Source organism: Mesoplodon densirostris, chromosome 3 (assembly GCF_025265405.1).
Source record: "Mesoplodon densirostris isolate mMesDen1 chromosome 3, mMesDen1 primary haplotype, whole genome shotgun sequence".
Lineage (NCBI taxonomy): Eukaryota > Metazoa > Chordata > Mammalia > Artiodactyla > Ziphiidae > Mesoplodon > Mesoplodon densirostris.
The window spans coordinates 101,309,404-101,327,585 of NC_082663.1; positions in this window are offsets into that span (position 1 = coordinate 101,309,404).

The window sequence follows — 18,182 nt, forward strand, 5'->3', positions numbered from 1 at the left end:
AGAAGCAAGGAGAGAGGCAAGGAACAGATTCTCCTCAGAGCCCTCAAAAGGAGTCAGCTGTACTGACAGCTTGATTTGGGGCTTTTAGCCTCCAGAACTGTGAGAGAATAAATTTCTCTTGTTTTAAGCCACCCAGTTTATGGTACTTCATTATAGCAGCTCTAGGACACTAATACATACTTCTTCCCACTTCCAGAGGATAAAAGAATTCTGCGATAATGCAGAATTATTAAAAGCCTTACTAGGATATCTCAGCAAACATGTTGCTATCATGCAATACGAATCTCCTATTATTTACTTTAGAACCAAATAATATGATCTTATACTCATGATTTTATATTCTAAAACCTAAAAAAGATAATATCATTATACTTAATTTGAAAGTAAATTGTAATTCATTTAAACAGCCCAAATACACAGACAGCACATCCATAATGAAATATGATCATATAATAAAATTTAGAGGGCTGAGAGGATTACGTATATCTTTGCCTCAGTGACAGGGCTAAGAATAACTTCTTCTGCAACCTAATTGCATAAGTGTCTTAAAGCCTAGTTAGAAAATTTTGGAAAAATATTCTTGATACCAATTTACATCTATAGGAGATCGATAGACACACAAGTTTTTACAATAATGAGGCTACTATAACAGTAATTCATAATTTTAAAAAGTCAAAATGATATCAATGGTAAGACATAACTCAAGATAACACTGGTGACTGACTGGAGAGAAAGTAATCTTCCCCCAGATTGTAGAAATTCTAAGTATATGTTTGGGTGTGCCCAGTAGGATTTCTCTATCTTATCCAAATGCTAAAAGGAAGTAGGTCCTCTTAGAATAGTGAACTGGGAATATCAATAAAAGCTATTAATGTAGTTATGCTTATTTATGAATAGTAATATTTCTTAAATTTTGATAATTTACTTAAAGGATTTCTGGTGGCAGCCTTTAATCAGATGTAAAAATCAAAGTCGTGAGATAGAATATTATTCACCCCTATTGAAGAATTTGCTAGTTTCAGGCCTATAAAGAAATCCCTGGTGGCATAAATCCTACTACTGGAAACCTTCTAAAATGAAAAGTCCAGTATCCACATTTTGCTACAGAGATCATGCATGAAGATAGTGGTACCTGGTCTCCCTGTCTCTCATCCAATACTCCTGTAAGGAGAAGGTCAGATATTCAGGAGCACTTGGAAAATTACTGATGGAGATTGTGGAAACTCTTTTCCTGGGATGTTTTTAGATGTTATCAATGTCTCTGGTTACTTTGGTTGTATTGACAGTGGGGATTCCTCAGTATTGTTGAAGGAGCCTGAGAGTATAAATCCTGTCTTTGCTACTTAATGGCTATATAACTTTAGGCAAGTGATATGATAAAATGATAGTGGTAAAATTTACAATTTATTGAGCACTTGTTGTGTAGCAGATGAGGCTCTATGTGCTTTATTCATAACTCTACTCTTCACAATAATTTCTGAGGAAGGCATCCTTACTCTATATGTGGGGAAGTTGAGGCCCAGGAAGTTTGAATGAGTTGTCCTACTAAGTGATAGCCAAGGCAAGTAAATGGGGATGTTGCTTACTCCCCAGACAAGGTGGAGGAAGCAGACTGGAACTGCCCAGGACTTTGGCCAGTTTTCCATGACTGTCCCAGCTTGTGCCACACTTGAGATAAGGACTTGCTCAGGCCCCTATTACCCCACTGTGTGTGGAGGCTGTCATGGCCAAGGAGAGGGTGCAGTTGTGAGGGATTAAGCCAGCTTGGCTCTGGTGTGGCATCTGAAAGGGACAGGGAAAGCTAGAGCCACAGGGGTGGCAGGTCTGGAGGGGTATTGGAGCTCTGACTGGTGCTAGGACAACCCCAGAACATGAACCAGACAATGCAGAGTGCCCACTCTGTCCCCTCTTGCTACACAGCACAGCTGCCCCTTAGGACAAAGGCTGCTGCTGCTGAGCAGAATGTGCAGTTGTGGGGATGCAAATGGCTCAGACCTGGCTTAATCGATGCACAGGGCGAGGACAGCCAGTACTGGCACTTGTGGATGTAGCAGATTGGGAGCAGTTCAGAACCCTAACTGGTTCCAGGACCATGACAACCCATGCTCCAACCCATGCCAAGCTTCCATTCTTGCCCTTCTTCCTCCAGCACTGTTCCCTTTTGGGGTAAAAGTGCCAATGTGGGGAGGAGGGAGAGCACACACCTAGAACAGAACCAGCTCAAAGCCAACACTCAGGGCTTCAGCTCCAGCAACTTGGGACCCTCTCCCCACCCCCAATAAGGTGATGTTGGCCACTGAGCAGAGAAGAAGCCCCAGCTCACACCTGGCTCTGGCTCTAGCCCCACCTCCTACCAAAGGGATAGCTGCCAGCACACACTGGGGGAAGATGTGACTTGTGCTCATTTCAGATGCAGTTCTCTCTACAGAGCCACTGGACGCATGCAGACTATAGGGGAAAACCTGCAACCTAGGATACTCTAGGTTATCATTTAGGACAAATAAAGATTTTCTCAGATGAGCAAAGACTAAAAGGATTCAGCAATATGAAACCTACCTTAAAGAAATATTAAAGGATATTCTCTAAATAGAAAAGAAGCAAGAATCTATAGGAAAGGGAAAATCACGGTAGGAAAGGCAAATATTTAAAAGGATTGAAGTGCACTTAAATAAGCTAGTACATGGATTAAAAAATTTGTAAAGGTGATTATGATTAACAGCAAAAGAATAAATGTGAAGATGAAAAGAGCACATTAAAATCACAAAATGTGGGGGAGGGGAGTATAAAAATGTAGATCTTTTAGAATATGTTTGAACTTGTTTGACTATCCGTATAAAGCAAGTAGATATAGTTATGGACCAACATATTTGAACTCCAGGGTACCTGCCAATCAAAAATATACAGTAGATTCACAAAAACCAAAAAGAAACGAACTCAGCATAATGCAAGAGAAAATCATTAAACCTCAAAAGAAAAAACAAAAAGAAGAAATGAACAAGGAAGAACTATAAAGACAGTTGGAAAATAAGAAGTAAAATGGCAAGAAGTACATGCACATCAATAATTAGTTTCAATGTCAATGGACTTAGTGCTCTGATGAAAAGACAAAGATTGGCAGATGGGATAAGAACACAAGAACCTATAATATGCTGCCTACGAGAGACTCTCTTTAGGGTTAAACACACAAACACATACTGAAAGTGAGGAGATGGAAAAAGATATTTCATGCAACTGGAAATGACAAAGTAGGGGTAGGAATACTCATATCAGACAAAATAGACTTTAAAACCAAGGCCATAAAGAAAGAAAAGAAAAAGAAAGACATTATATAATGATAAAGGAATCAATACAAGAAGAGGATATTACACTCATTAACATAAATGCACCCAGTATAGGAGCACTTAAATATATAAAACACATATGAAGAGACATAGACTCTAGAAGAGTCTATAAACTCCTAAAACATAAACAAAACATTTTCAGACATAAATTGTAGTGATATTTTCTTAGATCAGTCTTCCAAGGCAAAAGGAAAAAAAGCAGGAATAAACAAATGGTACCTAATCAAATCTTTTGCACAGCAAAGGAAATCATCAACAAAACAAAAAGGCAACCTCCAGAATGCAAGAAAATATTTGCAAATGATGCAACTGACAAGGGGTTAATATCCAAAATATACCAGCAGCTCATACAACTCAATATCAAAAAAACAAACAACTCAATCAAAAAATGGGCAGAAGACCTAAATAGACATTTCTCCAACAGGCACATGAAAAGGTGTTCAACATCACTAATTATTAGAGAAATGCAAATCAAAACCATGATAAGGTATTGCCTCACAACAGTCAGAATGGCTGTCATCAAAAAGTCTACAGATAATACATGCAGGAGAGGGTGAGGAGAAAATGGTACCCTCCTACACTGTTGGTGGGAATGTAAATTGGTACAGCTGCTATGGAAAATAGTATGAAGGTTCCTCAAAAAACTAAAAATAGAAGTACTGTATAAGCCAGCAATTCTACTGCTGGACATATATCTCGAGAAAACAAAAACACTAATTTGAAAAGATACATGGACCCCAATATTCATAGCAGCATTATTTACAGTAGCCAAGATATGGAAGAAATCTAACCATCAACAGATTAGTAGATAAAGAAGATGAGAGAGATGTACACACACACACACACACACACACATTCTGAACTATTACTCAGCCATAAAAAAGAATGAAATATTTACCATTTGCAACAACATGGGTGGACTGGGAGCATATTATGCTTAGTGAAATAAGTGATACAGAGAAAGGCAAATACTATATGTTATCACTTGTATGTGGAATCTAAAAAAATAAAACAAATGAATGAATATAACAAAAGAGGAACAGACTCACAGATACAGAGAACAAACTAATAGTTACCAGAAGAGAGGGGTGTGGAGAGGGGCAAGAAAGGGGTAGGGGATTAAGAGGTATAAACTACTCTGTATAAAATAAGTAAGTTACAGGGATACATTGTAAAGCACAGAGACTATAGCCAATATTTTGTAATAACTTTAAATGGAGTATAATCTCTACAAATATTGAATCACTATGTTGTACACCTGAATCCAATATAATATTGCAAATTAGCTATACATCAATAAAAAAGAGACACTACTCAAATTTTCAGTGGAAGGGTTGGTGTTTTCTTATGCAAGCTGCTGCTTTTTTCAAGTGAGTAGCTTAAAGGGGTGAGACAGATTGTGGAGACCAACCTCAAGAGTCAGGTCAGGAGTAAAATTTCTCCCCGTAGAGATGAAAGTGTGTCCACAGCTTTTGTCCTATACAGAGGAATAACTAAGTTAACTGAAATTTTTTCTCTTTGTTATGTTTCATTTTATACTCATCTGAGATTGCTGTGCCTAATTTTAAAGTATTTCCCAGTATATCTTATGTATAGTATAGTTAATCATGTTGGTCAGACAGTGATCCTCAGGTTCTGGGCCAGAGTGTCTACAGTGTGTCATTCTGATTCAAGGTCTGTCAGACAATAAGGGGCCTAATAACATCAATGAACACCTACTCATAAAGCATTAGAGTTGACTTTGGATCAAGACCCAATGCATCTGAACTTCTGAAGTACCCCATCAGTTAACCTTCACACCTTTGTAAGAAGATAAAAAGAGGGGCCCCTACAGTAACCGTGTTACTTGACAAGTATAGATGATATAATTAAAGTGCCTGGTATAAACTCAGCACATTGTACATACTCATGATGGTGGTGATTATAGAGATGATAATTATGGCTATAAAATGTTTTCCATTCCAATGAGTCTGTTGTTTGAATTTCTCGGCTCTAAATAGAAAACCCGGAAGGAGAGCATATGTCTCTTTCCTTTGTTTAGAGAAGAACCTGTACAGATTGTGGTGCTCCTAGGACAATGGTGCTTCAAGGACAAAGGACGACCCTGCCTGAAAAAGTGTCAGCATTACACCCCCTACTGGACTCTTAATCGCCCTCCCCACCATGTTGCGATGGTTACGAAACTCCTGAGCCCACCTGGGCGACACCCACCTGGGCAACGGGACCTGTCCCAAATAAGGAAAGGCATCTGCCCTGTTCCACTCCCACCTTATAGAAGGAAGGTATATGTGCTCGACCAATCAGTAAATGAAATTTTCACTTGGGACCATTCCTTTGTTTTCTGGCTATAAAGACTGATCAATAGCACATGTTTGGCTCTACTCTCCCAGACTACTAAGAAGTCGGCCGCTGTTCTGGCAGCAACCCTTCCCTCTAATAAATTCTATCTTCTTTACATTCCGCCTTATGTCTGGAAATTCTTTTCCAACCCGTGTTCAGACCACGACACAAATCCCATGTGTAGACAGTTAATAAAAATAATTTTAATATTATGATGAGAATGATATGATTAATTCTAATAACCAATGATTACCATGGGCTCAAATGCAGAAGAATGTCACTATAGCAGGAAGCAGGATAAAGGGGAATTCCCATAATGCACGTATTCCAAATAAAAAAAAAATGTCACATTGATGATTCAACAGCAGTTTTATTTGTTTGGCTGCAGTATAATTCACATATGTACCCTTGAGAAGTAACTAATAAGAGAGTTTAGCAAGGTTTCTGCTTCTGAAAAAGGAAGTGATGAAAACATAAAAAAGTTTTCATGTTCTATTAAACAGAGATGTATGTAAAGCATATCATCCAGGGAAAAGCAGTAGCATTTTGTAGGTTTCAGACACAAATTTTATTTCAAATAGGGTAAATTTGTGAGTAATTTAGGAAAGATTTCTTCATAACAAATACTGTTTCAAAGAGGATTTATGTTTCTAAGACTTGCTCATAAAATACAAGCCTTTGTTGGTCTGTTCACTATTCCCCATTGTTTCAGAATTTTGGCTAAATCCTTACTTATAGCCGAAGGTAATGGGTAATAATTCCTTCCATGTTTTAAAAGGAAACACTTGAAATAACACATAGAAGCCTTATTAATAGGAGCAATAACCAGCTCTGAGATCATGATTGCATCATCGTCTCCAGCCTACATAGGTAAAACACAGACTTTAGTTAGAGAAGAAGATCCAGATCCTTTAACAGGTATTTGTGTGATAAGAGCACTGTAATGTTTTCCTGTTGTTTCAGATGGGGGTGGGGAGAAGAGTTTCCTCTTCTAGTGAAAAAGCAAGAATGGCAAACGGACCCATCAGAGAGATTGGAAGTGGCTTTGCAAACGGCATTGCTTATTTTGTGGCTGGATGCTACCAAAGTGCACAAGCATATAGGCCTGTCCTAACCTGCTACTGGAGGAGAGTAGCAAGGAATTATTGGGAAAACTAGATACGCGTCTCCTGCAATTTGTGAGTCAAGGAAAATGGTGCCTGACTTTCATCTGGAATTGTCTGAAGGAAGGAGTTTAGCTGAAGCTACTTCTGATTTTAAGGCAAGAAAATCATCCACTTTGGAACAAGCTTCATTTGTGCCGTTTAGCTGGGAGAGTGTATAAGACTTCTTCTCATTGTCCAAGTGAATGCTTAAAAGGTAGCCAGACTACAGCTCTCTTTAAAGGGCTTTGACCAAGAGGAAGGTCTCCTGGTGTGATGGGACCACAGGAAATAGGGCCCTGTTGGAAGGCAGGTGTTATGGGACTGATAGGCAATCAGTGGTGAGTATATAGCCTGCATCAGGCAAAGGTGCAGAGAGGGCTTCTTGGTGGGGGGTCGCTGACGTTCTCACTTGTGTGTCCCACAAGAGTGAGCCAGAATGTGAGCATCTGCCTCACAGAGGGTTGATGATCACATTGTAAAAGCACAAGTCAGATTTCCCTCTTTGGTCTAATTCTATCTCCCCCCACCCCTCATCAGGAGAAGCCAAAAGCAACCATTCTTAGGGGTAGATGTGGAATAAAACAAGAGAGAGAGAAAAGAGCACATCTCTCTTTTCTAATATGGATACACAGAGTTGTGTCCGGTCTGAGGAAAATGAGAGGAGAAATTTTAAATTGGATATGAGATGGTAGTACTGAATTAGATTGCACTGGATTTTTTTTACTACTTGGCCATGAATTTTTTTTTGTTTTTTGTTTTTTGTTTTTGTTTGGTTTGCCTAAAAGTAACCAGAAAGTGATGCTATCTTTTGAAATAATGCCAAGGAATAGGGCAAAAAGAGTGACCAGGGGAAAATATGCTGTATTCTGCTTATATCCTGCTGAATTTGGCCTAGTTAATAGACCAAATATATATTCCATAATTCATCTTAACAAGTGTTCTCTCCCACCCCTGTCTATATGAAAAACTTCTCTTTAATTAAAAGTTTGAATCTTAAGAGAGACAGAGAAAGATGGACAGACTGACACACGTACTCACATGCATGCACGCACACACACACACACACACACACACACAGAGAGAAACAGAGAATGATTGAGAGAGACTGGACATTAACTAGCCCAACACAGTGTTTTCTGAATGAGGAACTAAAGCTAAGACTAAATAAGGTAACTTTAGCTTTGGAACAGACTTATAAGACCAGCCAACAGAGCCAATCTTTTTCTACATGAGTATCTTGAGACCAGGAAAGTTAAATTATTTGTTTAATGCCACACCGCTTGATTTAGAAGGAGAACCCATTTTGGTCTTGATATTCCTGACTCCTAGGCAAGTTTTGCATTTACCATGGGGGTAAAAGTTTACCTGAGTTAGTCTGGGAGAGACATAACTTGGATTATATTTTTTTAATTATCAGTTCTGGGCTTTGGCTCCTTTCAGTTTGTTCATTACACCTTCCTGTGAATTGAAGTTGAAGACAAGAAATGGGCTCTAAGTGATGTCTTTTTAATTTATTAGCCTAGTATATGTTGATTTAGATTCTCTTTACTTGCTCCCAAATCAAACCACATATATCCTCAGTCCTCTTGGATACACAAAGTGGTACCAAAAATTAAGGAAAGAGAAGAAGGAATAAAGGATTTGAGGATTAATTTGCACATGATAGTTTTTCTTTTACTAAAAGAAAATTGATGGGGAGCTTGGAAACATTGAATCTATTTCTTCTCTGGGTCCCATGGAAGCAAATATTGATTTCTAACAATGAGTTCATTTCAAGAAAACAATACTATACCAAAATATTTTAACTTTTAAAATAACTAGCTAATTATACATGGATTTAGTGCATATTTCTTGATCTGTAGCAGCTAGATTACTATAGGAGAATAGATTTACCTTCTCTAGACCAAAAGAATGAGTGGCAAATAGATTTGACACAATCTAAGACTGGTAAATTGCTATTTTAGTTTACTTACAAAACAAACATATTCATTCCTTTGGTAAATTGAAATGAGTAACTGAACTGTCTTTAGCCCTTGTGACCATGAGGATGCTTTGAATTGCAAGTGGCAGAAAACTATCTAATATGAGAATCAATAAGAAAATTTATTGACCTCCTAAATATAAGTTAAGACGTTTTCAGGATGGTGGAATCAGTGGCTTAATAATGTAAACAAGGACTAAGGTTTTTCTACTTTTCTACCTTTTTTCTTACTATTTGCTTTCCACTAGCCTGGATTATTTATGAACCAATCCCAGGGAAGAAAAATTCTATAGCTAATACCTCTATTTACCTATTCTGAATCTACTCTCCCCCGTTGCCTCTGAAAAACAAAACTCTGATTTTGCTTAGGGCTGCAATGCACTTTGTTTAAAATTGCATTCTCCCTTGTAGTTAGGTATGCTTATGTGTTTAAGCTTTTGCCAGGCACAAGAGATGTGTGGAGCTTCCAAGCAAACGCTCTAAAGAAAATGAGCATTCACTGCTTGGAAGCCCTGTCCAGGATGTATAACATGCAGGGCTCCTAGCAATGATTTTTAAAAGAAAGGGTATTGAGCCCTTCTTGTACTCCTTCCTTCTTTCTGGTTGAAATCAGGTTCTAATGGATGGAAATATGGAAAGACCCTGCATCTCTGATGACTTTAGATCTGCTAAGCCATGCCTGTTTGGTCTATCTCCAGACTTCTTTTAAGTTGACCATTGATATTAGTCACAACTGAAACAAGTACCATATTTTGGTTGTTTTGGCCCTTGTTGTGGATCAATGTTAAGGGAGCTGGGATTAACATGATTGGTTTAAGCCAGTGATTCTCAACTTTGGCTGCAGTTTAGAGTCACCTGGGGAGTTTTAAAACCCTGGGCTCTTCCTCAGACCAATTAAATCAGAATCCCTGGCCTGGCACCCAGGCATTAGAGTTTTTAAAGCTCCACAGGTGATTCCAGCATGCAGCCAGCTGGCTGAAACAACACAGAGCCACCCCTGGAGGGAGCGTCAATTCCCAGACCACACTGATCCTACATAATCAGGGAAGAGTGGCCTGGATGTTGTAGAGTCAACTCCAGTGTGCACTAAGATCCCGTCCTTAGAAATGTCACAGAGCAGTAAAAAGGGGACAGTTTACTATAGAAAGAAACATGAATGTAAAAAACGAAGTTGGCTGGCAATGATGTCCTTATTCTATCATAAGCAATCAGAAAAATTCAGAGGGGAGAAAAATAATTTGGGTGCTGTTATAATGCCAGTGTTTCATTGTCATCCTTTCTGTTAAAGCTAAATGCTATTTTGCTAAATGCCAGCACCACAAACTAAAGGGTGTACAACTTCTCTTTGTTTGACTGTTCGTATGCAGTATCAAAGCATCTTTCTTTGTTCACTATTTTTTTGCAAAGTTCATCCTTGGCAACTGCGTTGGTATAGAGAACAAAACCTTTCAGTTTACAATGAACAGAAAATATGATGTATCAGAATATCGGAAAAGTATAAACCAGGCATAAAGGTACATGGTTAAAGTGATAAAATGGCATGATGAAATTTAAAAAGCTGAAGGACATTTTCACAATGCAATACTGAGGTGAAATAAAGATACCGAGTAGCTTTGATGGTAATAGTAATCCTTTAAGTGAGAACATTACAAATAGGCTGGGTTTAGAAGCTGCTTCTTATAAATATTGGCTGGAAATATGATATTATCTCTTTTTCTAGACTGTATTTTTTTTTTTTTTTTTTTTTTTTTTGCGGTACGCGGGCCTCTCACTGCTGTGGCCTCTCGCGTTGTGGAGCACAGGCTCCAGACGCGCAGGCTCAGCGGCCATGGCTCACGGGCCCAGCCGCTCCGCGGCACGTGGGATCTTCCCGGGCCGGGGCACGAACCCGTGTCCCCTGCATCGGCAGGCGGACTCTCACCCACTGCGCCACCAGGGAAGCCCCTAGACTGTATTTTAAGCTCACTTAGTTTGCCTACACCAGACAAGGGGGCTTCCTGAGGATTTACAGTCAATTCTCATTATTCACAGATTCTGTATTTGAGAATTCATCTACCAACTAAAGCTTATTTATCACCCCCAAATCCATACTGAGGGTGCTTTTGCTGCCTTTCATGAACAAGCACAGGGTGATGAAAAATTTGAATTGCCTGATGCACAAGTTCTCAGATGTGGCCAAACCATGTGATGCTTTCTTATTTTAATTCTCATACAGTAAACAACTGTCCTTTTCAAGGTCTATTTAAGTGCCTTACTTTTTGCATTCTTGTAATTTTTGTTGTTTATTTCATTGTTTAAAATGGCCTCAGCATAGTGCTGAAGCACTTCTAGTGCTTCTAAGTGAAAAAAGGCTCTCATGTTGCCCTTTTGTAGTTACATCCTGATCTCCTCCACCACCTCCCATCAATGACTCTTGGCAACCACTCATCTGTTCTTTATTTCTATAGTTTTTTCATTTCAAGAATATTATTTAATTAGAATCGTAGTGTGTGACCTTTTAGGATTAGTTTTTTGACTCCACATAATTCCTGGGATATTTTCAAGCTGTTGCATTAGAGTTTGTACCTTTCTATTGCTGAGCAATAAATATTCCATGGTATGGGATGTACTATAGTTTGTTTAACCAGTCATCCATTTGAGGACATTTTTGGTGTCGGTTGATTGTCTTTCTCATTCATGTTGTAGTTTTCCTGGCTCTGAATATGATGAATGATTTTCTGTTGTATACTGGACATTTTAAATATTATGAGACACATATATAAACATAAACATATACATGTGTGTATATGTATATATGTTTATGTTTATATATATTTATATATGAGATATATATATATATTTCATATATTTATATACACTTGTTGAAGTGCAGCCTGCGGTCTGGGTGAGTATGTGTACTCAGCTTCACTTGTCCTGTCACCAGCGCCCCGGCAGAAGGGGGGCACTAAGTCATACTGCATTGTTTCAGACAGGTGGGATGGAAGGTCTACCTCCTACTAGGCCTCGCTCACACTTTCTGGGTGACAGCAGCCAAGGGACTCGCACCGCCCTGTTGCCTCTGAATGAAGGTGGCAACTCAGCTCCCTGTTAAGCCTGCTGACACCAAAAGAGGGGAAAGTGGAAAGTTTACTCTCCTTATCTCCCGGCACCTCGAGAGGGAGAGGTAAGCTTTCTTCTGTTGATCTTTGTCAGGAGTCAGTCAGGGATTACCAAACAGGTTATCTCTTGTCAGGTTAACCTTTTCTAAGTCTTTGGCTAGGAGAACTAGGCCCTTGGAGTTTTTTCTGTCCTCCTCTTGGTGGTTCCTGATTGGAGGCTTCTGCAATGTCCGAGACCTATGGAAGGCAGTAAGGAAATCTAGGGAATTCGCCATGTGTTGTTGTGGACCGCATGTTGGGCGGTCCACATGCTTCTAGCTGCATTTCAGAAATTTCCTATATGTGTTTGTCATGTTATGTCCAGGCCATTTTAGTGTAAAAGGGAGGATGTAGGAGGAATGGGGTTACTCTGTCGTGGTGAATCCAAAGTCTCTGGGTAACATTTGAAAAGACAAAAATGAGATTTTGAGGAGGGGAAGTAGTAAGTGGAAAAGAAAAAATACATAACAAAAACCCACAAAAGTGAAAAAAAATATGTCTTTCTATTCACCTCTCTTAACACATCTTCTGGGAACCTTGTTTCACTTGTCTCTGTTTAATTTTCAAATATAATTATGCTTTTTGTCTTTCTGACTCAGGGACTGACTTTATTAGACATTGCAAAATAGCCAGCATTTTTAAATGTTTTTCCTGACAATCAAATGGTATATTGGGGTAAATTTGGGGTCTTTAATTGTTTTATCCGCTGATCTTTGTGTTGAGTGCTGTAGGAGATGTCATTTCACTTTTTAAAAAAAGGTATTAATTTTTTTGGTTTGCTTCTTTTGTTTGCTTGGTTTTTTTGTTTTTGTTTTGTTTTTTTTTTTTTGGTTGTTGATTTTGTTGTTGCTTCAAAGCTAGGCCACAGCCAGGAAGTCCCAGAAACCTGCTCTATGCAGAAGTTTATGTGCTGATAGCCATAGTTTTTTTTTTTTTAATAAAAAGTTAATATAAATTAGACTTTACAGACATATGTAAGAATATCACATTTTTGGCTTTTAATGTATTATTGATGAATACTTAGAAACTCATCTCCAGTAGTACTAGAACTAAATTACCTAGTCCTGTACCTACACTCATGCAAAATAATATATATCCACAAGGTAGTAGATAGTGTCTGAAAGAATGTCATGAAATATGTAATGATTAAGCAAAACCCATAATGCTACTTCTTCAACCAGTGTTTCGTTTTGTTTTTGCTTTTGTTGGTTTTGTTTTTAATTCAAATTACATGAGTTAGATACCCAGAGTATGTACTGTAAGACATTTTAAAACTTCATAAGAAGATTGTAAAAATTCTGATAATTATGGTTTGGGCTAATACTGGTATTAACCTTTCTCACATATATACCGTAGCATTTATCCCACAGGTTGAGTCCCTTAGAGAGTGACATTTAGAAACCTAATGAGAACTCCTCAAGTCCCTTATGGAAAGGGAGTTTGAAGGAAGTTGAAATAGAGGAAAACACCTTCATCTGTCTAGGAAAACGTAGTGAGAACCCAGATGAAGTCGGGGCAGTGAACCATGGCTGGGGAGTGGATTTGAAGGTTGTGGGGGATGAGGAGGAAAGAGAAATTAAACAAAACTGTGGCTCAAGTATATTAGTGTAGATGGGCAAAGATCATGGGTTCAAATCCATTATTTAATTGAGACCTAGAAATACCAGTCTGGAGTTCTGAAGAAAGGGGGAGTGGATCTCTGATAAGTGGAAAGTTACTGACATACAGATGATATGAGATATAAGTCTTTAATTATAAGGTATGTGCTATGGACTTAATTTTGTGCCCCCACCCCAAATTCCTACGTTGAAACCCTAACCTAAACCTCCAATGTGACTGAATTTGGAGACAGGATCTATAAGGAAGTAATGGGCATTAAATGAGGTTATAAGGGTGGGACTCTGATCCAGTAGGATTAGTGTCCTTATTAGAAGAGATACCAGAGATTTACTCTCTTTCTCTCATTCTGCACATATTTGCAGTGGAAAGGCCATGTAAGGACATAGTAAAAAGGTGGCCATCCTCAAACCTGGAAGAGAGATAACACCAGAAACTGAATTCCAGAATATTAATCTTAACCTTCTCAGCCTCCAAAACAGTGAAAAATAAATTTCTGTTGTTTAAGCCACCCAGTTTGTGGTGGTATTTTATATGGCAGCCCAAGCAGACTAATGTAACATGTGAATGGAAGAGATTTCCAAGGGAAAGTGGGAATCATGAGAACAGCTAAGTAGTAAGTGTTGGAAGGTATACATTTACTATTTTAGTAGGTGATATGATTGGGATAATCAAAGTTATCAACTGGAATCTCTCAGAATTAATGTGGGGGTAATAATGCATCCAGTAAAAAAGAACACATTTTTAAAAATTAATAGTTTTCTTAAATACAATTAATTACCAGGTAGAAAATAAAGTGAATGAAGAATTACATTCACAATAGCAAAAAAGTAAAAAGTTCATAGCGTTACTTAAAATAAATAGTAATTGTCAGTATATAATAAAGAAAATTATAAAACTTTACTAAAGATATAAAAGAACATGTAGGGCTTCCCTAGTGGTGCAGTGGTTAAGAATCTACCTGCCAATGCAGGCAACATAGGTTCCATCCCTGGTCCTGGGGGATCCCACATGCCGCAGAGCAACTAAGCTCATGTGCCACAACTACTGAGCCCATGCATCTAGAGCCCATGCTCCACAAGAAGAGAAGCCACCGCAATGAGGAGTCCACACACCGCAATGAAGAGTAGCCCCCACTTGCCGCAACTAGAGAAAGCCCACGTGTAGCAACAAAGACTCAAGTCAGCCAAAAATAAATAAATAAAAATAAATAAATTTATTTAAAAAGGTAGAAAAGAACATCTAAATGTTCTAATCCATAAATGGATTCGATGGTCTATTTTACTTATTGGAAAAACCGAACACTGTAATGCGGTTGTTTAATAGTACCATTACTGCAATTCTGGCCAAAACATATATCATCAGGACTTTGTTTCAGAGATATGACAGAGTTATGAAATAAGCTCACAACAGTGGCTCAGAATATTTAGGAAAAGACACTAATGAATGTCCTTGGCCCCCTCAGATATTGAAATCTCATCATCACCATAACCATCACCATCATTACCATCATCGTCATCCACAATATTTGAAACAGGGCGGTACTCAGAAAGGTACAGACACTTGAACGAGTGGAACATAAGGTCTAGAAATAATTCCACAGAAGTATAAAAATTAGTTTATAGTAAAGGTGATGCTACATACCCAGGATGGAAAAAAGCATTTGATTTTTATGTAATCCTAAAAACACAAAAAAAATTTATAATTATACTACAACAACTGGGGTAGTCATTAGGAAGATAAAAGTATTAGGTCTAACCTCATACCAAGGTAAATTCCTGATATAGCAACAATTTTAAATGGGGAAAAGGGAATACATAAAATAGTGAAGAAGGGGAAAACATATATCTAACTGTGAAGTAGAACCTTATGCACATGACACCAGAGTTCAGAGCCACAAAAGAAAGTGCTGATTTGATTACATAAAAATTCCAAATTGTTAAGATTGCTAAAAAAGCTACAGGTAAACTTCAAAAGTGGTAAAAATTGCACATTGTCTCAGAACAATATAGCACCATTCAATATGACCGTGATTAAAATTCCAATAGAAAAGTAAGATGAAATGTGGAAAAGCAAGTTTTAAAAAAGAAAATATGAATATAAATGTGAAAACAAAAATATGAACATATTAAACCCCAGGATGACTCAAAAATTTTGTAGTAAGATAATAATTAAATATATATTGTATTTAATAAATTAACAAAGATTTTAAAAGTCTGTATTGGAAAGAATGAGAATTATCATGCATTACAGCTGAAATGTAAATTGCTGCAACTTATATGTAGATCAATTTGAAAATAGATAGAATAGAGCCTGAACATTTGCACACTCCTGTGATATTAGTCTGAAAGAATGCTTAAGAATAAATGCCAACTGTTATGTACAGAACTGTATACACACTGTTTTTTAAAGAATCACATAAAAACAACCTAAATATTCAAAAGTATGAGAGTCATTAGATAAATTCATGTAATGGAATAATACCCATTCATTAAAAGTAATTAGCCAAGCTTATTTAACTAAACTCAATTAACTAAACTTGCGTACAATTAACTAAACTTATTAATTTGGAAATATGTTCATGTTATATATAAACAGGTTGCAAAAATATGTAGAGGAATAAACCTTTAAAATACATTCTGTGTATATGAACAGAAGAAAGTCTAGAAGTGTAAGTATCAAATTAATAATGTTGAACATTGTGTGGCAAGTATTTCCTCTGTGTACATTTTCTGATTTGAAAAAAAACTAAAGACTATAGATATCTTGTGAAACAACGTATTATGTTTAGAATAATAAGAATTCTTAGTCATTCTAATATGGGTAAAAGAGAAATAATAGGAAAAAAAGGAAATAGGGATTTAGGTAGAAAACACAAAATAGAGATGATATTAAATCAGAAAAAAATAGACTTTAATGAATAATGGAGAGGGAATAAGAGTGTCCATTGCCTCCTGATTTGTTCGGTGCTTGGAATATGCCCACCACCCTTCTATGTGCTGAAGGAGGAGAAGTGAAGACATAGAAGTCTTTACCTTGAGAGAAATTAGAGTTTGTGAGGGAGGAACAGGGTGATGGGTAGGACATGATTTACAATGCTTGTGTAAGATAGTGTGGTGGCAGTGGAGATGGAAGACATGGGTGGATTTAGGACATATTTTGGATGAGAACTCACAGGTCTTGCTGACAGGTTGAATATGGCGAAGAGACAAAGGGAATTATCTGTCATCAACTACTAAAATTAATAACATGGAGGGAGAGAAAGTTAATCAAAAGTTAAATTTTGGATGTACTAAATGTAGAATGGTGATTAGGTCAGGTAAGACTGTTGGATAAATATGCTTGAAGCTTAACTGAGGAATAAATGCTGGAGATAGAGATTTGGAAAATCATTAAAAAACATATATGGCTATTAAATTCAAGAGATTAAATGAGATCACTTAAAAGGAGAATGTAGCTGGTGAAGGGCTTAGCCTTGGACCACTCAAATGTAGGGGTGTTTGAGAAGAAAAAGGCTGTCTAGTTAAGGAAATGAGCAAGAAAGACAGGAGAGTGTTCACAAAAGCCATGAAAAGAAAGGGTTTTAATGAGTAAAGCATATTCTATTGGGCTAAATAATACTGATAAAACAGAAAAATATCCCCTGGATTTGGCAATATCGATGTCACTGACAAGAACCTAGTCAAGACCAGTTTCAGTATGTGCTAGATCAGAATCCAGATTGGAGTGGGTTAAAGAGTCATTCGGCAAGTGTGGATGAGGACTTTGTGGGAAGGAGAGAAATGGATACTTTCTGGAAGGGGTGGAGGCTCAAGAGAGGCATTTTTTATTAAGACGGGAAATAGCATGATGAGATTTTACCTGGTTTAGAATGACCCAGTAGAGATGAACTGAGTCTTGGCTCTGCAGGGAGAGGGAAATAAGGAGTAGAGCTCTTGGAAAGGTGAGAGAGGATGGGTCCAGAGCATACATTTTGGGATTAACATTTTTAGATGAAGGGACTTGTATTCCACTATAACCAGCAGAAAGTCAGAGAATATGGCTATAAATGCTGGCGAATTTATAGATTTAGTTGTGGGAGGATGTAGACATTCTTGTTTTATTGAAGTTTTCCTATCAAGTGGAAGACAAACTCAGCAGCTAAAAACTGACGATGTAGCATAAGGATGATTTGTGAAGTGATAAAAAGCTACAGAATACTGAACTGGAAGCATAGGAAAAAATATTTTCTAGGGACATGTAATAAGATTTCTAAGCAGTACTATGTGTTCATTTGTGACATGAAAATACAAATATGAAGAGTAACCTGTTGGTTTGGTTGTATACAGGCATACCTTGTTTCACTGTGCTTCGCAGATATTGCATTTTTTTTTTCAATTGAAAGTTTGTGGAAACCCTGCATCACACAAGTCTATTTTCTCACTTTGTGTCTCTGTGTCACATTTTGGTAATTCTCACAGTATTTCAAACTTTTCCCCTATTATATATTGAAATATATAATATTCAATATATTTGTTGCAGTCATCTGTGATCAGTGATCTTTGATGTTACTATCACAAAAAGATTGTAGCTCACTGAAGGCTTATATGATGGTTAGCATTTTTTAACAATAAAGTATTTT